Source organism: Brassica oleracea, chromosome C3 (assembly GCF_000695525.1).
Source record: "Brassica oleracea var. oleracea cultivar TO1000 chromosome C3, BOL, whole genome shotgun sequence".
Taxonomy (NCBI): Eukaryota; Viridiplantae; Streptophyta; class Magnoliopsida; order Brassicales; family Brassicaceae; genus Brassica; species Brassica oleracea.
The window spans coordinates 44,655,352-44,680,719 of record NC_027750.1 but is presented as its reverse complement, the minus strand read 5'-3'; positions in this window follow the sequence as shown (position 1 = coordinate 44,680,719).

Genomic DNA, 25,368 nt, shown 5'->3' with positions numbered 1-25,368 from the left:
TTTGACTTCAAAGGGCCAGATGGATATTGTTCTAACATATCAAGAGGTGTTTCATTAGATGACTGTAAAGTCAGTGGTCTGAAATCACATGACTACCACGTCCTCATGCAACAACTTCTGCCGATTGCACTTAAAGGGTTGCTACCTAAAGGACCGAGGCTTGCAATATTTAGGTTATGCGCTTTCTTCAATCTGCTGTGTCAGAGAGTCATTGACTGGGAGAAGCTTCTGGTTATGGAAGCTGAGATTGCTGAGACTCTGTGCTTGTTTGAAAGTTTTTTCCTCCAAGTTTGTTTGATATCATGCTCTATTTGACTGTGCATCTAGGAAGAGAAGCTCGGCTTGGTGGACCAGTCCACTTTAGATGGATGTACCCTTTTGAAAGGTATGTTATATATGAATTTTTAAAATTTTGAAGCCCTCTTTTACTTACCTATTTACATTGATGTTTTATTCAGGTACATGAAAGTTCTCAAAGACTTTGTGAGAAATCCTGCAAGGCCCGAGGGATGCATTGCTGAGTCCTATCTAGCCGAGGAATGTATCCGGTTTTGCAGTGAGTTCCTGAAGAAGACAACAAATCTCCAAGAGAAAGTAGATAGAAACATGGAGTATGAAAACAATTCTATCTTAGAGGGTCGTCCGATATCCAGTGGCACTACCTTTACTCTCACATAAATGGAAAAGAGAGTTGCACATCTAGCTATCATCCAAAATATGGCTATCGTCGAACCATATGTAGAGTAAGTATCTTAATTACTTTTCATTGTTTAGGTATATGTATAATCAACTATTTGATATACTCATTTCGGTTTTCAATCTATTACAAGTGTGCATCTTTAGTATTTACAAGACACAGATGAAAGATGTTTTCGAGATGCATCAACGTTATGGAGTATGCATACTAAACATTTTGCATCGTGGCTTAAAGAACATGTATTTGTATTTTTTTAAATTTCCCTTGGTTTTGGTCTGCCTACTGCTTTGGTGTATGACTTGTTATTACTTTATCAGGTGCCACTTGATTCAACCGAACATGAAGAAACACTTAAGTGGATAGCTTATGGGCCTCGTTGTTCTGCAAGGTTGTACACAGGATTCATAGTTAATGGATAGAGGTTTCACATAATATCAGTTGATAGGAAAAGTCAGAATAGTGGGGTTTATTATGAGGCTACATCAGTTTGTAGATCGAGTGCCAAAGATACATCTCAGGTCGTCGATTTAGTATCTTACTATGGCAGAGTCACATACATCATCTTGATGGACTATAATGTCTTCTATGTTCCTCTGTTCCGGTGTCAATGGGCAGTAAAGGGTAATGGAGTGAAGATTGAAGATGGTTTTACACTTGTCAACATGAATCAAAGTCAAGCATCCTTTGCAAGTGACCCGTACATACTAGCATCTCAAGCAAAGCAAGTATTTTACTCTAGGGAAGATGAGTCATCAAATTGGTATATTGTCATGAGAGGTCCTTCTAGAAGATACAGTAAGCAAGATATTCGAGAGGGAAATGCAGACATTGGGCCATTGCCATCAAATTTTGATATGGATGTCGACATGGATGAAGCTGAGAATGCGAGAACTGATTGCGAAGGGATATATGTGTGAAATGTATCCTTATTGACTAATATCATTGCTTGTTTGTGTTGTTGTTTGCTTGGTCAAAATTTTCTGCTTGTATTTGTCTGGTGATGTCTGTGTTGTTGTCTCTGTGTTTTAGTGTTCTCTTTTGTATGGTGTTGACGTTGTCTTTTTAATAATGTGTCAAGTAAATTGAGATGAGACGTCCAAAGAAGAACAAACGGGGGAGGAAACCAGCAAATAAGAAACAAAAAGAAATAGATGATGACATTGAGTTCGTTGTTACATTTCAAACCGATGAACCAGGACAGGAACAAGATCATGAAGTGGCGGAACAAGAAAATGATGTACAGGAACAAGAGCGTGAAGTGGAGGAAGAAGAGCATGATGTGCACGAAACAATTCAGATGGCAGAACCAGAGCATCGTAAAGACAACGAGGCTGAAGGTGAGGTCGAAGAAACGCAGGAGCCTAAAGTTGCAACCTCCCGTAAGAGAAAGCGTGGACCAACAATGATGAGAGATCTAACCAAAGATCCAAATACCAGAGTTCATGTGGATTTCACTTTTATGGGAGAAGCTTATGGCCCTGGTTCAGTCAAGTTGTCTTCATATTTGGGTCCGTTGGTAAGAGAACACGTGCCTGTAACTCTAGAAAATTGGAAAAAGCTTACTGAAGAAGTGAAGACAGTCCTCTGGAAATCAGTCCAGGTGACAGTTTCATATTCAATGACAACAACTCTGTTTTTGTAATTAACCAAGTTACTGATTATTGATTTGCTTGGAATGTGAGTGCAGGCAAGGTTTGAAGTTGATGAGGACTATCAAAGGGTTGCAGTTCTTAAGCAGATGGGAACCTTATGGAGATCATCCAAGTCACGCCTAGTTACCCAAATTAATGAAGCAGAGAATAACCAACAAAGAAATCTTCTCAGACCTAAGAATGTTCCTCCAACTGAGTGGCGAAAATTTGTGAAGCTGAAAACTAGCCAAGAATTCAAGGTATACATTTCAAATTGAATAAGATGTTTATTACAAGTGCGCTTACATTTTAACAATGAAATGCTAGGTTCTGAGTGATAGCTACAAAGAGAGAAGACGCAAACAGATTCCTCACACTTGTAGCCGAAAGGAAATGGTTAGACTAGCAGAAGAGATGGTAAGCATACTATCTTCTTGTTGTTTCCTTCATGTATATTATGGGTTTTGACATATAATTTTTACTCAGAAAAATAGTTCTGAAGATCCATCTGAAGTGTCACGGCTTAAAGTCTGGGTTAAGTCACGTACCAGAAAGGATGAAACTCCTATTAACACAAATGCCGCTGAGAAGATTGTGAGTTTAATACATCATCGGCTACTCCTATTTATATCGCGACATCTAATGTTTCTGCTTTGTTTTTGAATATACAACAAAAAGCAGCAGAGCTTGTTAATGGTGGTGCGAATCAATCAACTGGTAAAAATGAAGATGAAGATACATTGGTCCAACTGTTAGGCCCTGATAATCCTGGTCGTATGAGAGCAATGGGCAGAAATATGAGTAAGACGAAATTAGCTTGCTTCAAAGTGAAGCACAAGTCAATTTCTGAAATGCAAGAGAAGCAAATTCATCTTCAGGAAAGGGTTAATGAGTTACAGGCTGAACTTGCGAGAGTGAAAAACCAGGTAAGACACTAATCCGTTAGTGTCTTGAGCATAAGAGTGTATAACATAACAATAAGCATTATGTTGGGTTTATGTTTCAGAGAGAAGACATTGAAGTTGGTGAAAACTCGGCTGCAAGAGTAAGTCAATAAGTTTTATGTTGTCTTTCTGGTCGGTTTCTTTTACAATTTAACATTTTAAACCTGACCATTTAACAGAATGTGAACAAGAAATCCCTGAAGAAGTGTCTTCTTATTGATTGGGCTGATTAAGATGGGAATGTTGGTGAGCGTCGTATCCTTTCTTCCAACCCCGATGACATAGTGAATGAAAGTCGTTTAGGCCCTTTGGATGCCAAAGTCTTGGTTGATGCTGCCACTGAACCTGAATCATTCCTATGGAGACCTGCGAGTAACATGTGCACAATGAAGGAAGCTGTTGGCCATGTCATTGCATGGCCTAAGAACAAATGTGTTGAGCTAGGTGTAGGGCTTGAACCAGAAGACATTGCACCACTGGTAATGGTATTTCTTACTCATTGTCATAGTAATTAAGGTTATGATTTTGCTTTTGATGAGATTGTTTTCCGAATGTGTTTGACAGGGATCGAAAGCAAACTCTCTCAACAAATGCACACTACGGGATTTGTCTGATGATGCTGTAATTGTTGCTGAAGGCCGTTGGCAGACACAAGAAGCAAAAGCATTGGTTAATGGTATTCCTCTCGGACCAAAAGCGGTAAAAATCTTCTTAGATGTGGTACTTGAATCAGGGACATATTTGTGGAGGCCAACGATGGATCTGGCATACCTTGACGACTGCCTACACTCTTTTATATCATGGCCTGCTAGCAAAGTTGTCTTTGAGAACCCACCAGAAGCAACTAGACAACAGTCTCCTACTCCAAACACTGCTTCTTCAGTAGGAAACACAAGAGAGACTGGTATAAAAGTAGCATCTTTAGCTTCTAAGTCTCCCACTGGAAAAAATGAGAAAAAAACTGCAAAGCCAGGAGCAACAAATAAGGTAACACCTTTGGCTTCCTGTTTTATCAATGATCAAGTTATATATTAATCTCTGCGTTTTAAATCTTCTCAGCTTGTTCAAGGATCTGATTCTATAAAACCGAATCAGAAGTGCAAACTGATGGACATTGGTGGGAGGAAACAAGTGGTAGCTGAAGGTCGTGTGCATTCGACAGACCAAGATCAAATGGTCCACTTTGTACGCTTGGGTCCGAAAGCGGCTAGAGTTTGGGTGGATGCAGTGATCGTAGATGATGCACAAGTTTGGAGGAAATCTGATGAAATAGAGAGTTTGAAAGATGCACATGGTTCATCTATCGCATGGCCGATTGATAAATTGGCCTTCTTTTAAGCTGTAAGTGTTGTGCTTTGTGGTTAAACCTGCATATGTATGTTCTTAACTGATGAGAGTTTTTCTTGTTGCAGTTTGCAAGGGGGAATGAAGAACTTAGGTCCAGACTTAGCTAGTTTAAGCTAGGCTAATCAACTTGATGTATTATATTATCTCTTATGACTATGCTTTGTGTTTTGAAACTGGTGTAATGACTTATGTATTAGCTACATATTTTATGAATGGATTTGCAGTCTTATGGCGTTTTTATGTAGAAATTAGATTATCAAAACAACCAAATCATAGCATTCAGATAAAATAACAATATCTAAAGAAAACAATTATAATCGCAAATCATAGCATTTTAAATTTAATACAAAATAAACTACTATAATAAATTCGAAGCTATTAAAAATATTAGTAATAGCACATATCAGCTGCAATTATCAAATATGTTATTGCTATCGTAGAAGTCCCTAGCATGGCACGAAATATGTATCGTAATCAATTTGTAACAAAAATAACTCGTGCCATATCATCGTTAATAATATCCACCACATATTGCTATCGTATATGCACATTTCGTAGTGTCACGAAAAAACGCTATCGTAGAAGGGGTGGGTACCTATGATGGCTGCCGTATACATATCATTTATGAATTCGCTATTAAATATCTAATATAGCATAAAACCCGCGCTAACAATGTACATATTTCTTGTAGTGTAAGTATCTCAAGATCCTCCACCATGTTCCAGTGATGAACTTTAGGAGCTTGCATATGTTGGCTCACCTGGTTCACTGCAAAGCACACATCTGAGTTATGGTTAGATAGATGAGCTTCCCAACCATCCTTCTATACTTCTTGACATCTTCAAAGGGAGTAGCATCAATCTCCCCCTCTCGCAACACCTTGTAGCCTTCCTCCAATGGTGTCTTGGCCTGTCTGTTTCCAAGGTTTCCTGCTTCATTTAAAATGTCAAGTGTGTACTTCCTTTGAGACAAGAAGAGCCCCTCTTCAGAGCGGCATATTTTAATCCCTAAGAAGTACTTTAACTCTCCCAAGTCCTTAATATCAAAAGAAGATTTAAGGAAAGCTTTGGTTGAGAGAATACCTTCCTTGTTGCTACCAGTGATGATTATATCATCCACATATACCAAGATCACTACAATACCTTGCTTGCTGGTTAGAGTGAAGAGAGAATGATCTGCTTGTGATTTTACAAAGCCTCTCCCATTGAGGGTTGTGCTCAGCTTGTGATACCAGACCCTTGGTGATTGCTTCAAACCATAGATTGCCTTCTTCAGTCTGAGCACATTTCCAGGTTTAACCATGTCTTCAAGACCAGGAGGAGGACGCATATACACTTCATCTTCTATCTCTCCTTGTAGAAAGACATTCTTTACATCCATCTGCCATAGATCCCACTCTAAGTTGACAGCAAGAGACATGAGAATCCTTATTGTATGTAGCTTGGCCACTGGTGAAAATGTGTCTAGATAATCTTCACCATACACTTGTGTGTACCCTCTTGCTACCAGTCTGGTCTTTTTCCTCTCTGTTTTCCATTGGCTCCATACTTTATTGTGTATAGGAGGCGACTAGTTACTGCCTTCTTGCCTTTGGGAAGTTCAGTCTCAAACCATGTATCATTCTTGATCATAGCTCCCATTTCATCCCCAACTGATGCTCTCCATTCTTCATTTAGCATAACTTCTTCATATGTCTTTGGGATGTACTCCTGGTCTAGCTCACTGATGAAGAATTGATGCTCTTCTGGATATTGAGCAAGAGAGCATACTGCGCTTACTGGATGTGCCACAGCTTGAGCATTGAAATAAACTCTTGTTTTACTCCAATCTGAGGCTGGTCTCCTGGTTCTTGTACTCCTCCTCAAGGGCTGTATCTGGTCAGGTTCATCATTGTCCCTCGGCTCATCCTCTTGAATCTCAGTTTCTTGTAATCCTATCTCATCTTGATCATGAGATCCTACTGAGTTTTCTTCAGGCTGAGTTTGCGTAGGTTGATTTCCATTGCCCCCCTCATGATCAGGATGGGATACTCCACTGTCTGGCACACGTTCTTCACCAGCTTGAGTAGAAGTTTCCCTGCCTTTGTCTAGTTCTCTTTGTAAACTGATCCCAAGTTTCTCCATAATAACTCTCAAGTTGCTAGCTCTGTCTGAGGCAGATTGAGATAGATCTTTGAGGTCTCCCCAACTCTTCTCATCATAGTAGCCTGTAGACTCCATGAACTTAACATCGCTGGACACTAGGACTCTTCTTGTGTCTGATACATAGCACTTATACCCTTTCTGATGTGTAGAATAACCAATAAACATTGCTTTTGTGCTTCTAGCTTCTAGCTTGTTTCTTAGCTCTCCTGGAATCAAAACAAAACACACACACCCAAACACACGCAAGTGATCTATAGATGGTCTAGTTTTATTTAGTACCTCATAAGGAGTGGCATCAAGAAGGACTCTGGTGGGCGTGCGGTTGATGAGATAGGTGGCAGTGACCACAGCATCTTCCCAAAAATTCTTAGGCACATTAGCATGGAACATCATGCTTCTGGCTACTTCCATTAAGTGTCTATTCTTTCTCTCAGCTACACCATTTTGTTGGGGGGTGTAAGGGAAACTTGTTTGTTGAATGATCCCATGTGAGGCTAGATGTTGTTTGAAGGCTGTGCTAGTATATTCACCACCATTATCTGATCTAAGAATTTTAATCTTCATATTGAAATGGTTAGTGATATAATTTTGAAAGTTTTTAAAAGCTTCTAGCACCCTATCTTTAGATTGTAGTAATGTGATCCATGTGTATTTAGATTTTTCATATATAAATGTCACAAAGTACTTATGCTGTTCTCTAGATGCACATGGAGCAGCCCACACATCAAAATCGATTAAATCAAAGCAATGCTCATAGATGGTCTTTGATGTAGGAAACACACTTCTACAATGTTTGCCTAAGATACAAGCGTCACAGTCATTTTTAAAAGAAATACTAGGCAACAGGATGTTCAAAGCATGAGAATGAGGATGTCCTAATCTAGCATGCCATATTACCTCTTTAGGGAATTCAGAAACAGAATTAAAAGCATGAGATAAGTCAGTCGCTGATCTTGTGTCCTCAAGCAAGTACAAGTCTCCCTTGGTAACACCTTTACCAAGCAACCTACTAGATTCAATATCCTGAAAGTATACACTGTTAGGCCTGAATGTAACTTGACAATTGAGATCATTAGTGACTTTCTTAACAGATAACAAGTTTGAAGCAAATGTGGGCATGTAAAAAGCTTTAGATTCTTTATCAAATAATCTAAAGATCACCTATTCCTTTTATTGGAATTTTATCTCCATTTTCTATCATCACATTTCCTAAGGCTGGTTCTATGTTTTTAATCAGTTTTAAGTCACTTATCATGTGATGGGAAGCACCAGAGTCTATAACTAAAGGCTTAGCTGATTTAAAACAACTTATAGAACTATCAGCAGTGTGTGAAGCATTGAGAGAGATAACAATGTTCTTAGATATACCAGATTCTTTCAGGTCTTTGATGAGAGCATTCAAGTCAGACTTCTTGATAGTCTCATCCAGGTTGGCCCTTGGTGTAGCATATCCTGATGTAGACGCCATAGTGCTTCCCACGCCAAGGTTGCTTGTTCCCAAGGTTGTTGGTTTTGCCCTTTCAGCCGAGAAGTTGGCTCTGGCATCCTGGTACTGAGGACGGGGCTCTCTAAACTTGTTTGGCTTCAGATGGGGATGGAGTATCTCCAGCACTTGTCCTTCATATGGCCCTTCTTCTTGCAGTGATCACGGGTCAATGCTTTCCTCTCATCCTGTTTGTAGGCAGCCTTGTTTGCCATTGCTTCTTCTGCTTGATGCGCCATACTTAGGTCTCCTTTGCTTCCAAACAAGCCCACAGATCCCTCTTCCTTCTGGATCTGAGCACATACTTCATCCAGATCAGGTAACTTATCAGCCCTTAGGATATGCTTAATCAGGCTTCCATAAGATGAGTTGAGAGTGAGCAGCAATCCAAACACTTTGTCCTCTTCACGCCTGGTTAAAAGGGTAGTAGGATCGGTTGTGTGAGGCCTTAGTAGCTCCAGCTCTGCCCAAAGGGACCTGAATTTACCAAAGTGAGGTTGAAACTCCCCATCTCCTTGGCTGAGAGCATTGATGGCTCTTTTCACTTCAAAAACTCTAGTAAGGTTGGAGACATTTCCATACACTTTGTAGAGTGTATCCCACAGCTGCTTGGTAGTCTCACAGTATGAATAGGACTCCATAATAGCTGGTTCAAGAGAGCTAAGGAGTGCTGTAAGCACTAGGAGATCTTCTTGTCCCCACTTGTCTTCATCAGCTACCACCATCTCCTTTCCATCTTCTCCTTGAGTAGTTAGTTTTGGAGCTGTCTCTGTTGATACATGGCTCCATAAACCCTTTCCTCCAAGGGCAATCTTCACCATCCTGGCCCATAGGAGATAGTTAATTCCTTTAAGGGTGACATGTATGTTGAGGCGTTGGTTGTTGTTGTTGCTGTTGTTCTCCATCTTTCAGAATGTAACAGGGACAAGGTTTCCAAGAACAAGGTAAGGAGATGAAGAACAGCAAGAACAGAAACAGAGTATTTGATTTTACGGAAGTAATAAGGGTTTCAAGAGCTTTGTTGCTCTGATACCGTGATAAAATGTATGGATTATAAGAATAGTTTGTGTGATTTATCAAGAACAAAGAGAAGGGATAGCTAGGGTTTTCAAAGAATCCGAGAGAGAGAGAGAGGTAATTTCGAAAACATGAGAGAGAGAGTAATGAGGAAGTATATTTCCTTACTTAATTTGGTACATGATACATGAGTATATAAAGAGAGACAAAGGAGACATAACATCTAGGGAAATAATAAACAAAGAATCCCATAGAACTAATAAACTAATCTACTCTTAGACTGGTATGCACAGATTGCTCAGGCTGATAATGACAGGTCCTAACGGATGGGAGAGACTTTGAATCCTTAACAAGACCCGTGACATTGCTTCCCAATGTCTCTCCACTTTCCATTGGCGACCAAAGGTATTCTTCTTGCCATCTCTTTATTTAATCAGTTCCCTTTGCATATCTTGCACTCCAAGCTAGGGTAGATTATACGGACAGGCTTGCATTGCAAGGTAAGGTGATTCTTTGCTTAATCAGATCACACTGATGATCCTCTTGCTTCTTAATGCCTTCTCTCAATATACTCAGCTCTTATTGCTTCATGTCAACACCACATACGCCAAATATAAATTGAAAAACTTCGAGTAGGCTACGGTCGGTTTCCCGCAAATTGTGGAAAAAAAAAATTAAGCTTAGACATGCTTTCCAATATTATGATTACATGTTAACATAGTTTTTGCAAGAGGCATACTTTTCATATAGAAAAGACAATCTTGTCCTTAAAAAGTGTAACTAGACTTAAAAAAACAAAAATAAAAATATTAAGTATCCTTTGAGATTTTGATTATTTATTTTCTCTCGTATACTCTCTCTTCTTCATAAATCTCTAAACTCTCATATTTTTCGGTGGTCTATGTCTCTCTCTTCAATTCGACTATTGAGATGGCAACTCCAATGGATCTAACTCCACATACTCACTGCTCACATTCCATCCTTCCACATTTCTCCCGGGCTTACCTCTGCAAAACAAATGATGCTCTTCAAAGTTTAATTTCAAATAACTCAATCCACAATTTTTCTAACCACTCCTCACATATCCATAACACTACTCTGAACCCTGACAACCACCACTACCTCAACCACTAACTATTGCATACAACCACATTCAAGGTAACCACAACCACATACTTCTCGTACCTTGTGTTTTGTGGCTGAACAAGCTTTTGTGGAGTGGCCACATAGATAAAAAGATGTGGCTTGAAAGATGGTTAGTTGACTCAGATTCAAACTATGATTGTGAGGATTGGTTTATTTGTTTTTAGTAATGCTTATGTTGATGATGTAAGTGATATGTGGTCATGGTTTTTCTACCATCCACATACATCATATCTCTGTCCAACATCCACAAACACCAAAACATATGCTCGTGGATCAATCCTTGTTGACGTGGTTACTCGGGACAACATCCACATCCACCACGATGCCGACCACATTTTCTCCACACAACTCTACCGTCCCAAAGCCATATTGATCCCATCTCATACTCACTGACAACACCACAGATTACACATTTCCGCACAGTTTATTGTTCATATATTTTATGTATGTGTTAATGTTTAGAAAATGTATATCAAGATGGATCTTAAAATATAGAAAAAGAAAAATTATAATTCATAATAAAATATAAATTTATTTTAAATAATTCAATAGTGTTAAATTAGTATTATACATGAGGTGGTGAATAATAATCTATTACAATAAAGTTGACTTTTGTCACTTCTCGGCGCACCATGCCACCATTCCTATCTCCAAATGAGAACACATGCATTCCTAAAAAAACATCCCAAAATTGTTTTCTCTGCGTTATGTTTATTGGGTCTATGGTTTTCTTTAATGACACATTCGTTTAACCTAACAATAAATACTCCTTCATTGTTGTCACTGTTCTCTCTCTCTCTCCCTTCGCCGTTCCCACTTCTTCCTCCAACTTCTTGGTCAGTTACGAATAATGAATCGACGAGTGGTGTAAATCTGTGTTTCCACATCCACATAACTCCGCCACTAACTTCAGCCATTAATAATGTCTTCAAAAATGACAATATTATTGATTTATCTTCCATTCCCATTTTTTATAATCTTCTGGCTCGATGAACAAAATAGAAAGCCATGTTCTAGGTGGAAAGCTTGGATCCAATATGATTGATAGGTCATGGATTTTACCCATTTTCAACCATGATTTATATATATTTTTAGTGTCTTTTCTATGCATTTGGACCCTTTTTAGAGTAATTACAGGGGTTCAGGTACTTACTTGAGGAAAATGGTGTATTTGGGGCGATTTGGAGTCTCTTTGACAGCTTTGCTGGAAACGTCAGAATATCGACCGACGATTACCTATAATAATCGATGGACGGAAGGTTCTTTCCATCGATCGACACCGAAACCACCCGCGAGTTAATGACAAATTAGAAGATTGCAAGTTTCAAAAAAGTTCCAATTATTACATCTTAAGTCTCTGGCCGCCTGTTAGGCTATATTATTAGGGTTTTGTATCATTTTAGGCAGACTTGCCTACTCACCTTTTATACCTAGTTTGGAGAGAAGCAACCCTTCTACCATTGGAGAGAGAGCTTAGGATTGGAGAAAGAGATCTGAACTTCATAACAGAGAAGATCTTGAACTCCCTTGCTTTCATACTCTATTTATTTAAGTATTATTCAGAATATTATAACTATGTTTCTTATGAATATGCATGAGTAGTCTTACTGTTAGATTTAGGTTTCTCATAAGGTTGATTTATGTATTGCTAACATGAATAGTTGTTAGGGTGTTTAAAATATAGTTCTTCATCTAGTTGCTCTTAATGCCAAGTTTAGGAATGATCACCCTTTAACTTATATCCTAGGATTAATTGAGACAAACAATAGCTTGGCCCAATACCTGAAACTAAACTAGTATGATCAAACTGACTAGATACATACGAAAGTTGGTCTAGTAAGTTAGAGAACACTAATCAAACCTGCTCGTAAAGCTTTCTAGAAGAAGCATCGATCAACGCGACAATCATTGTGTCGATCGATATTTTGAAAGGTGTATCGATTGATATTCTTTAAGAATCATCGATCGAGACTTTCTCGTGATTGATATACGAAAGTTGAAATCCGAGATCTAGATATAGATAATCCAATTGATTTTACCCAAGTTTGAGTTCGAGAATAATTAATATCTATAAACCCCTAATAACCCAAGTAAGTTGCTTACTTATCATACCGACCATGCTGCAATAAAGTATTTGATGCAGAAGAAAGACGCAAAACCAAGACTCTTGCGGTGGATCCTGCTACTCCAGGAATTTGACATAGAGATTAAGGACAAACGAGGAGTAGGGAATGGAGTTGCAGATCACTTTTCCAGAATTCGAGTAGAGGATGATGTCCCTATTGACGATTTCTTACCGACAGAGAATGTTTACAAAGCGGATTCATCATTCGTCGGTAACATATGTCTTACATCTGAGGAGCCATCGATCGACACCAGCGATTCTATGTCCATCGATACTTCTGATGATCAAGAACAAGACACTTTCCCCATAACCGTCACTATTGATATAAAAGTCAGTGTCGCCTGCAACATCTTGCATCTTGAACACGATTCTCGCGGAGATAGAAGCTTAAGTCGGGGGGGTGCACGCAGTCGAAAAAAGTTTAAGTCGGGAGGTGCACGCAGTCGAAAGAAGTTTAAGGGATAGACCTTGGTACGCTGATATAGTAAACTATCTAGCTTCTGACGTAGAACCTGAAGAGCTAAAGGGTTATACAAGAAAAAAGTTAGAAGATACCACTGGGATGAACCATACATCTACAAACATTGCTCTGACGGGATATATAGACGTTGTGTTGCCAAAACTGAAATTCCGGGCATTTTATTCCAATGCCATTGATCCGACTACGCTGGACATTTTGTAACCTTTAAAACGGTATCAAAAATTATTCAAGCAGGATTCTGGTGGCCAACCATGTTTTGCGATGCTCATGCATTCATAGCACAATGCGACAAATGCCAACGAAGAGGAAAAATCAGCAAAAGACATGAAATGGAACATAAATCTATTTTAGAAGTAGAAGTCTTTGATTGCTGGGGGATAGACTTCATGGGTCCTTTCCCTTCCTCGTACAAGAACAAGTATATCCTAGTTGTTGTTGATTATGTATCCAAATGGGTCGAAGCAGTTGCTTCCCCCACAAATGACGCTTCTGTAGTTATCAAGCTTTTCAAGGGCATTATTTTTCCAAGATTTGGAGTTCCTCGAGTAGTCATAAGTGACGGTGGCTCCCATTTTATCAAAAAGTTTTTGACAGATTACTCCTGAAGAACGGAGTGCACCATAGAGTTGCTACATCTTACCATCCGCAAACAAGTGGACAAGTAGAAGTCTCAAATCAACAGATCAAAGAAATCTTAGAAAAGACTGTAGGAACCTCTAGGAAAGATTGGTCTAGAAAATTGGACAATGCACTTTGGGCTTACCGGACTGCATTCAAAACTCCACTAGGAACAACCCCATTTTACCTGCTCTATGGAAAATCTTGTCACTTACCAGTTGAGCTAGAACACAAGGCAGCATGGGCTATAAAATTATTAAATTTATATTAAACCAGCTTCCGAAAGGAGACTCATGCAGCTTAACGAGCTGGATAAAATCTGACACTTAGCCTATGAGAGCTCGAAGATATATAAAGAGAAGACGAAAGTATATCATGATAAAAGATCATCTCCAGACAATTCGAACCAAATGATAAAGTGTTGTTATATAACTCTCGGCTTACGCTGTTTCCTAGAAAACTCCGATCTCGTTGGTCAGGTCCTTTCACTGTTGTGGATGTCAAACCGTATGGGGCCATTACACTTATAAATGATAAAGGAGAAGAATTTACAGTGAATGGACAACGAGTGAAACATTATTGGGCTAAACCACCAAATAGAAGGCCTTTACATTTAGGCCTTCCTGATCATTAGACAGATCGGGTCTTAAGTCAAGCTCAAGACTTAAAATAAGCGCTGAATGGGAGGTAACCTATTTTTAGTTTTAGAATTTTTAGAAATTAAAATAAAAACACCAAAAAATGATATATATATATATATATATATAATAAAAAATAATATTATAATAATTATTTTTATAAAACGTAGCGGCTGTCGATCGACGAAGATATCTCTTCATCGATCAACAGAAAATGCAAAACACGGGCCTTCTTAAGTCTACATTAAGTCGACAATTAACCAAACCCAAAAACCCCTTCAAAACAGCCACCCCTCGCTTCCTCTCTCGTTTCTCGGCCAAATTCGACGATTCTTAAGCCCAATGTACTCGATTTTCAACTCCCTATCCGTTTAAATCAGTTAATCAGCGAATCAACATGGTATGAACTCGAAATTTTCTAAATTTTCATGCATGTCAAGGTTGAGATAGAAGATGAACTAGAACCGGGATTTTAGGGTGTGTATAGATCGATTTGTGTTGATGGAACGATAGAATAGGGATTACGAAACGATTTTGATGATTTTGTGCTATGCAAACGGAATTGCATTGAATGGGTTTTTGCAGGTTTTCGCGATGGAAATATCGATCGATGATACTACATTTCCATCGATTGTTTTTAACACTGATATGTTGATCGATATCGACACAAAACTGTCAATCGATATCGACCACTGAACCATCACGATTCGCTGATTTCGTGCTTTCTTTTGTGAACTTTGGTTGCAGTTGAATGAAAGGAGATTCGACACCGGCAGCACCAGCGCAGCTCCCCCTCCACCACCAGTCCTTGACCGAGACCCTTGGCCAAGAGAGCGGGAAGCAGACCCCATCCCACTCTTTGCACACTTTGATGACCCTCGTACTGCGGTCAGAAGCACAAAATGCATAAATCGTGAGATCAGGGACGAGTGGGACGACTATGACCGCTTGTTCTACAATGAGTGGCTAAAGGTTTCCATTGAACCGACGCGATTCATGGACCCGGATGTGATTAGACGGCTAGGCATCAGAGAGGACCTCGAGGACATGTTTGTGGAGCTGGGAATGGGTAATATGGTCACTAACCCACACAGCCTCTACCCGGAGTGGGTCTGTCAGTTCATGGCCACGGTACATATCTACTACGCCAACGAGAGGGTGAAGAGGGAAAACAAGGGTACCTTGACTTTCTTCATCCGCGGCATCCGGTACAGAGTCTCTCTCATGACTCTCTGCACCATCTACGGGTTTCAGAACTCGTGGCTTCAGCGCGCCTCTGTTCCCAGTTTTGTGGGGAGATCGCAGTTCTAGGAGCATATAGCTTATGGCCACTTCGACTCAGGCTCAGCCACTCACACGGACATCCGCCACCCGACTCTGTGCTACTTCATCAAGGTCCTTGCCAACACTCTGTTGTGCAAGATGGAACCGAACAAGGTTTGGGTGCATGAGCTCTCATTGGTCTACTATGCGGTGAGGAGTCTTGTTCACATGGAAGATATAGCGGAGCCAGACGACGACATGTGGCCCAACCTCAGAGCCCTTTTTGCTGAGCACCTCATCAAGCTCAAGATGAAGCCGTTCCAGACAGCGGGAGCAAAGAAGGAGACGGTTGGGGGTCTGCTTACACCGATCTTCATGCACTGCAGGATACCGTTGGATGAGGCTGCACTTGTTGACCAGCGCGTCTACATGGATACAACACACCTCACGAGCGCACATTGGCTCAAGTATAGTCGGTACTGGAGTTTCAGGGATGCGGATGGCACACACTTGATAGAGCTACCCAGGCGTTCAGTCACAGTCTTCTTAGAGGGCCTTGCCAGCATCTAGTTTCACCCTGATACGCACCTCCTCCGTGACCCAGCTACCATGCCACGCCGCTACACCGTACAGCGAGCTGCAGGACCTCATTCGGAGCAGCCAGAGCCAGCACTCCCACCATTCCCGCCTATGCCAGACATGTCTACGCGACCTGAGGGAGATTTCCAGCGTGTCGTAGTTGATGATCTTACTGCCCTATGGGCTACAATATCGAGATGCCGATGTTAGAGCAGGGCGGGTGTCAGAGCCAGCTCACCATCAGCCGCAGGACCATCACGCCAGCGTAGGGACGACTCCGAGGAGACCACCGACGAGACTACTGATGAGGATTAGTCCTCATATTTCTATCCCTTTCTACTTATGTTTTATTTTGCTCTCATACTATTAGGATCTCTTTTCGGATTTATTCTATTATGTTACGAATTGAGTTTATCTATTGCTGATCTTGCATGTGTTTGGATTGTCTAACAAAGCTAACCTCGCTGACTAATACTCATATTTTGATGAGTTAGGCCCTTCAACACGTTGCAGAAGGCATTGAAATTATCTGTCTCTGCGTCATCGATCGACAAAGAGGTGCTTATGTTGATTGACGCTCGAGACAGAAGGGTACGGAAATATTTTCTCTTGTCTAACATCTAACTAAGTGTTTATGATTTATTCTCTAACCAATCTTAGACTGAATATCACTGAGGACAGTGAAATTTAAGTCTGGTGGAGGTATTTACTGATACTAGTTTGTTATTTGATTCTTATTAAAATGCTTTCTAAATAAAAAAAAGAGTTTTATCGAGTCAAGAAGGGGAAATGAACTTCTTTAAATTTTTACTTGTTATCTAACCACTCTATAGCGCCACTCTTAGACTTATTGACTGCAGAAAGTACTAGAGATACTAAAGTGGATCAACCCGTCAACTATGACAACACTTGCTGAGAATGTTTGAAGGAATCCAAGCTGACCTCCAACCTAACCTGACTCAACTGCTTGTCTTGGGGCTTGGTATACATGGGACCAGATACTTCAAACAAGTTTGGAAGGTAAAGCCTTGTGTAGATATGTCACCCTCTCTCTCTATTTCGAAATTTAAAATATATATATATATATATATATATATATATATATTTATTTATATATTAGATGATAATTTAGGAAACGAATTCGAACAGGACTTGGTGGCTACAACCATTAAGGCTTGATTCATAAGAATTCTATAGGTAAAAGATTAGAACATGACTTGGTGGCTACAACCATTAAGGCTTGATTCACAAAGAATCCTATGATATAGGTCAAAAAGAAGTGAAAAGGATTTTGTGGCTGAAACCATTAAAGCTTGATTCATGGAAGCCTGTCCAATCTTGGTCAATGATCTTGCAATAACAGACTTTGACTGAGAGAGACTTTGACTGAGAAAGAAATAAGTAGAGAGAGAGGATATGAACTTCTTTTTACCTGCAGGTCCATATACTTGTTTGAGCATCCTTGCATCATGTGATCGATACTCCCAAGGTAAACCTACACTTTTATTTATGCAAGAAATGAGGTTAGCAAAGGAGAGGGTCAGACAGGATTTGTTGAGTTTTTTGCTAGATGAATTTGGTTGCTATACTAAGATATTGTATGAGGTGCTTCTAAAAGTTAGGATTTCATTGATGCGGTTAGGAACATTATAGAAGTGATGATTCTAAGTTTAAAAAAACTAGGAGATTCCCTGTGATACACTAAAACTAAACATTTTCTACTGTTAAGTTAACAGTGATAATTGCAGTAATTTAGATTCATTCCAGAGGACCAGTCTACACTTTATTCTTATGAGCTTTCAACTTAGCTAAAACTAAAAATGGGGTTTTGAATTAAGTAGTGACTTGCAAGTAAAGTAAAAGATTTTAAAAGGTTTAGATTCGATATTAAAGATAAGCCGATCTAGGGTTTCTCATCGGGTGTTTAAACTTAGCCAAACATTTATTCAAGCTCGTTGAGACATGATCTAGAACACGGATCACTCTTAGTAGAACAACCCACTGTCGTGGCGCTGTTCCCTTTGTGGTTCGACCTTGACGCCTAAACTGTCGTTTGGATCAAGGGTCGATCGCAAGCTATAGAGATCAAGTCCGATGGGTTCACTGAACACTCTAGTATCTACTTTCGCTGACTAGAGATGCTCAGCTCATTCATTCGATATCAGGTAAACTACTACACGGTTAGTGAGTGATTGAGCCTAACATCTAGCAGTAAGTGATCAGGTTAGGACTAGCATTAAGAACTAGAATGAACGAAGAAAAAAAAAAGAGTTGCTTATTTATGTTTAGCCTCGCGATTAACACCCTAGAACCCTAGACAAGCTAGCCGACTACTCAGCCATAACACAAGACGAACAAGACATGATAACTGAATAATACTGCATGTAAATCAAAGGTAAAACAATGGGATTCAGGATGATCTTCTCTGTCAAGAAGAGGAGCCGTCTCCCTTACAATAACAATATCCAAGAATAAGGTCTAGGTCTCTTGCAAAAATTAGCGTCCTCAAATAAAATAGATAGGGGCCGCTTTTCTATGGAGGAGCCCCTAGACTTCAAAGTCGAGAATCGGCAACTAGGGCAAATCTTTGGAGGATATGGAAACTTCCATAATTATCGAGAACAATCGTCTGGCTGTTCCTGGTAGGATCGACCGTCAGACTGCTCCGCGGATTGTTCTTCGGGAGAAATCTCCAATTCTTGCTCCTTTCTTCATGCCTCTTCCTTTAGCTCTTCAATCTTCTACAAACCTTTTCAATCTTCTCCAGACCTGAAATGACTCTAAAAAGACTAGACTAACTCGATAAAACAAAGAAAACAAGTTAGAAAGCATATACACAATGATGTCAAAAACACCATATATCACCCTGCTTTTTTGCAAACCTCTCTTAGAGAGACTGCTCTTATTTTGCGAGAACAAGCAAAAGGGTAAGTCTGAGGGAGTTGATAGGTCATGAATTTTACCCATTTTCTAACCATGATTTATATATGATTTTAGAGTCTTTTATATGCATTTGGACCCTTTTTAGAGTAATTACAGATTCAGGTACTTACTTGAGGAAAATGGTGTATTTGGGGCGATTTGGAGACTTTTTGAGAGCTTTGCTAGAAACAGAGAAGGAGTCAATTATTGAGCCAGAATATCGACCGGGGATTGCCTATAATAATTGATCGACGAAAGGTTCTTACCATCGTTCAACAGCGAAGCCACCCGCGAGTTAATGACAAATTAGAGGATTGCAAGTTTCACAAAAGTTCCAATTATTACATCTTAAGTCCCTGACCGTCTGTTAGGCTATATTATTAGGGGTTTGTATCATTTTAGAGGCAGACCTGCCTAGAGACCTTTTAGACCTAGTTTGGAAAGAAGCAACTCTTCTACCATTGGAGACAGAGCTTAGGATTGAAGAGAGATCTGAACTTCATAACAGAAAAGATCTTGAACTCCCTTGCTTTCATACTCTTTTTATTGTTTCTCTTGTTATTCATTTATTTAAGTATTATTCAGACCATCATAACTATGTTTCTTATGAATATGTCTGAGTAGTCTTACTGTTAGATTTAGGTTTCTCATAAGGTTGATTTATGTATTGCTAATATTAATATTGTTGGGGTGTTTAAAATGTAGTTCTTCATCTGGTTGCTTTTAATGCTAAGTTTAGGATTGGTCACCCTTTAACTTAGATCCTAGGATTAATTGAGACAAGCAATAGCTTGGCCCAATACCTGAAACTAAACTAGTATGATCTAACTGACTAGATACACACAATATTTGGTCTAGTAAGTTAGAAAACACTAATAAAACCCGCTCGTAAAGCTTTCTAGAAGAAGTATCGATCGACACGACAATCGTTGTGTCGATCGATATTTTGAAAGGTGTATCGATCGATATTCTTTAAGAATCATCGATCGATACTTTCTCGTGATTGATATACGAAAGTTGAAATCCGAGATCTAGATATAGATAATCCAATTGAGTTTATCCAAGTTTGAGTTCGAGAACAATTAATATCTATAAACCCCTAATAACCCAAATAACTTGCTTACTTATCATACCTGAATCTAGCTATTTTTCCAACTGTTAACAACCTCAAATCAAACCAATCGAACAACTACCTTGTTCACCACTTCATTTACTGCTTAAAACCTATTAATCTAGCTTTATTTCGATGACTATAAATCTGTTGTGTAATCCTAGAATCTCTGTGGATTCGATCCCTAAGTACTACATCTGAACCTCTTATTTGAGAGAGTAATTCACTCCTTAGGTAATTTGAGTGATATCAATGATCAATGATTTGAAAAGCACAGACTCGGAATATACATCTTAATGGTTGAACTCCGCAGTAAGCAGAGAGACCACAGAAGTGGACATCTCTGATTTAACAATCAATGAAGAAGAAGAAGAAGAAGAACAGCTGCTCCGGGTTTGCGCTTTTTGAAACTGATTCTTTTTGTTAATTCCGAATTAATGATGCGCTTTTTAATGTGAATCATGGTGTAGTTTATGTTCGTTACCAAGTGATTTTTTTTTGCTTGAAAATGGACGTTGTATGGGCAAATTGAGTTGTGTTAGTGATTTTGATTATGTAGATACACAAGAACATTGGAAAGAAGTGCATAGTTAAGTTCTCGGAGGCTGAGACACTTGCTAAATACATAAGAGCTTATCAGTAATCATGAGGAGGATCTCATTTCAGGTACCATCGTATGTGTTTCTTATAGAGTGATTTACACTTAAAGTCAGTTTTTGACTTTTTATTACAGTGTGAGACACTTTTTGCTACTGAGGTAGTTTATGGGGTTGGAAAGACAACACTATCCTCCTTTTAATGAAAGAAAATAATGATTTATTTTTTGCTTTGTTTAAACAAGAAACTCCTAAAACAATGACGACAATATTTTTTTCCACCGACGAACTGTTCCGACCAAGCCATTGTCAAATTTCGGGCATGATTTCAGTAGTTCCTCTCAATCCGCCTCATACCTTTGCTCAAACCCCATTAATTTCGCTGAAAAGAGAACCATAATCTCTTCAATCGTCAGTGTCTCCACGGATCTGTGAGCATATGAGATATTCGATGGACCAGCTCATCTCTGCCATTTGATCTTCAGAGGAGATCAAAACAAACTCTGACGGAACCATGGTTTCTCATCCCAACGCCAACATAACCTTGCACTTTCTAATCTTAGAGTGTGCGTCTTATACTATGTCTTGTTTCCTTCTTGGGCTAGGCCATTATTTTAGAGGAACTAGTGTTTCTAGTGGAGACAAAGCTAATATGATTATTTATGTTGTTTCCGCAGCCTTTCGTAGCAGGTAAGACTGTCACTATCTTTTCTTTCTCATTCTTAAGTTTTTCTTAATCAATGGGCAAATTGGTCAAACTCTTTGCACTATGTATAAAGATTTGGTTGTATATCCGAACTGAGATGTACTAATAGTGAGTTTTGTGATTATGAAGTGGTTTTGGAGCTGAATGACCGGGTTGTAAATTTCTAGTTAACTGTCGAACCTCTTAAATCTAATAAGTAACATGTGGCTTTGTTCTCAACGTCTTTATTTTATGATGAACTTGTTTTATGTGTGGGGATTGTAGACTGGACAACATACTTATATCAGTACTTTCAACATATGCATTATGTGCCTTATATTTTCTGTTACTGATATTGCTTGCGTTCAAAATTGGTTTCATATGAACAACAAGGAACTTTTAGCCAACATGTACATTGATGTAATGTTGTCCACATGTACACCAGATTACAATCTATATATACATCAATTTACAACATTCTCACTTCATTGTGCCACTTATATTGCTTGCATTCAAAATTGGCTTCATATGTACAACAAAGAACTTTCAACATGGACACATATCCTTCGTTATTGAATTTACATGATAATGTTATCCACATGTACAACATATTACAACAAACGTACACATAAATATAATCCAAGTGTACACCTCCTAAAAACTATCCATGTGTACACCTCTACACGAGATTCATTTCTACAAATTTGACATAACCAAAAACATATATATATATATATATATATATATAAACTCATTTTCAGACTGTGTGGACTCTCTCTCAACCATGATTTTAAGTTTTTTTGTATCTCCCTTCACTCACACAGTTACAACATATCCTCCAGCAACAAAGAAGAACAGCGGTTCATCTCTATACTTGGAGATACAAAGAACCAGTTAGAACCTTGAGATGGATTCTAGTAAAAGAATCATAGTTTCATCAGACGCAAGAAAATATGCAAAAATTTTGTAAACGAAAAGTTTTGGTTTTCCACTATATACATAAAGAAACATTATTGTATATTAGAAAACTCATCATAGTAAATATTGATAAATAACAAAGAATTTACAGGAAGACAGGACAGACCTTTGGGAGTTCTTGATTGGCAAAAATGTGATAGTGTGGCTCATTGATCTTTTGGCCACATAATGGCGATGAAAAAACTCATTAAATAGCCAAAACTGCAACAAGAAACATGAAACAGACTCACTGAGTTAACTCATAGCTTATAGATGGTCTTGACTTATAGAAACCGAGCAAAAGTGTTGTGAGCTAATTATGTGTAGAATCCATCCATAAGGATGTTCCTCGTAACCGAACGTAGTTCTTAACATAAAACTTGTAAACTAGTAACCCAAAAAAATGCTACAACCTATCGATACATGAAGTTACTATAAGAACATCTCTGTTTCTGAAAAGCACAAACTTCGCCGCCTCCAACATAACCTCTGATTGTGAATGTTCCGTCTTTCATAACTTCGTCGAACTTTAGTATCATATTCATTCTCCTCAGCTTTATAAACTTTATCCTCTTCATAATCACCTCTATCTCCTCCGCCTCAGTTACCAATATTTCCATTTTCGTCGCTACTCCCACCGTCATCTCCGCCACCTACCGCCACCGTCATCAAGTTCCCATAGGTCTCATCTTTCGATCCACTATACACCCAATTCAGCTTCGTGATCCCAACGCCCTCACTGATTTCTCGATTCGTCCACCGTCAACAGAGAGGAAGAGACAAAACCAAAGATGCTATAGCTTCTCCTCACTTATTTCTCAATTCCTCTGCCGTCAACAGAGAGAAAGAGGTAAAACCAAAGACGATGTCGCTTCTCCTCACTGATTTATTTATTCGCCGGTGTTATTTTCCATTGACTTCGAACGATTTTCTCAAATTTTAAAATTTCTAAACGCCATCATACACAGACGAAAAGATGAAAGAGGAAGAAAAATGGAAAGGGTACTTTGGAGTTTTACTATGGTTAAATGTGTGGGATTGTGTGTAAAACTACCCCAGTAGTCAAAAGTGTTCTATTGTGTAATTAAACTTACATAAACTGACCTACAATGTAATTCTTTCTTTCTTATACTCCAAGAAAATCGCCGATAGGAGAAATGTTCTTTTGTGGTTTTTCATTCGTTTGAATTCCACATTGCATAATGTTTAGTGTTAGTGCAGCGAGTAGCTTGATTAGACTAATTATGTACCAATAATTTCAGGTTTAAAATTAACTTTTTATAGATATGTGTAAGATACGATACCTTTCTAACAATATTTTGTGAGTGCGCATCAACAGGTTGCTCGAATTCTCGATACTTTGAATAGCATAAGAGATTTGATCTTTCCTACAATTTTTTCATACGCTTGAGGCACACTTTAAAGTTTGTTTCTTTCTCTTAATATTTATCCCATCCGTTTTACCAGACGTGGAAGCTATGTGATCCGGAGGCAGAGAAATTGTTCAAGGTTATTAAAGAAGCGGGTGAAAAAGTTTTCATTATGTCCAACTTCAACACACTAGTATGACCTCTCCTACGAGCATTGGGATGTGAAGACTGATTTGATGTTGTGGCTGTTTCAGAAGAAGTAACATAATGTCTTCTCCTTTGTTTTTATGATTTGGTTGATGATTTGAAACGTTTAGGGAGTGAGTATGTGTGTATACATTGATTTTCCGTTGATAAGCCAATTACAACCAACTACTTGAAAGCTTATGAATTGCTATGAGTGAAAGCTGAGGATGCGGTTCATGTAGGAGATGACCCTAGGAATGATATGGAAGTGAAGTTACTTTACTTAACAGATGACTGAATCTCTCTGCCATGGTGCTAGAGCTATAACTGATGGACACCAAGTAACCTTGATTATGTGGTGTAGAAGGTAAAGTCTTTCACACTGATTTCCATCTAACTAAATTTTTTGAAATGCTACATCAATGTTAAACATATTCATTAGCAAATGAAGATTCATCTGTTTCATGAATCTTTGCAAAAGTTGTAATACTTTTGTGGTTGTGTTTATAAAGGCAATGGAAATAGTTCATGTACGTATTAAAATAACGTTGTGAAAAGTAAATTTTATTGCATTTTTTGGTTTGCTGTAACAAGAAGTTTCATATAGTGAAGTCAAATGAATCTGTAAATCAATCTTAATTTGCTACTAATATTATCAACTGCATCTCCTGAAGAGTTTGAGAATATGGAAAAGTTTTTCAAATAAAAGTGTATGAATCGGGTTATGAGCAGGCGAACGAACTTGAGTTTCTTATCCTAGCTACAGAGTCACTATGAGAATGTCTTGGAGCACTAGGCTTCCTTCTCCAATTCTAAGGAAAAAAATAAACACATGAAATTTTTTTAGTTCGTTTTCCATTGCATCGTATGAGCACGAATCTCTTCTCATGAAACCACTAAACAAAGGATCCAACAAAATTTAACACATTATAAAAATTTCACACCTTTTACATTCTTATTAATTATACCAAATATAATAAAAATAACTATATCATAATACACGCAACCGCACATATGTTATTTTCAGTTTTATATACATATATATTTATTTTAGATCATTATTGGTGCACATTTTTTTAATTTTAATTATATATTTAAATTTTTATATAACTATTTCAAATACAATAATTTATAGTTCACTACAAGAAAACATATTTATACTAGGGCAGTATTCGTTGTAAATTCGTCGTAAACGAGGTGTTACGACGAATTAACCTCGAAAGACGTTTCGTTGTTAAACGTCGGTCGTAACGGAGGTTTCGTCATAAACGACTCGTTATGTTTACGACGAAATATATTCTTCGTAAAGCGCATGGAAAGAATTCGTCGTAAACGACACGTAAGATTTCGTGGTAAAGCCCACGTAATGATTTCGATGTAAAGCACACGTAAATACTTTCGTTGTAAAACCCTCGTAAATCTTTCGAT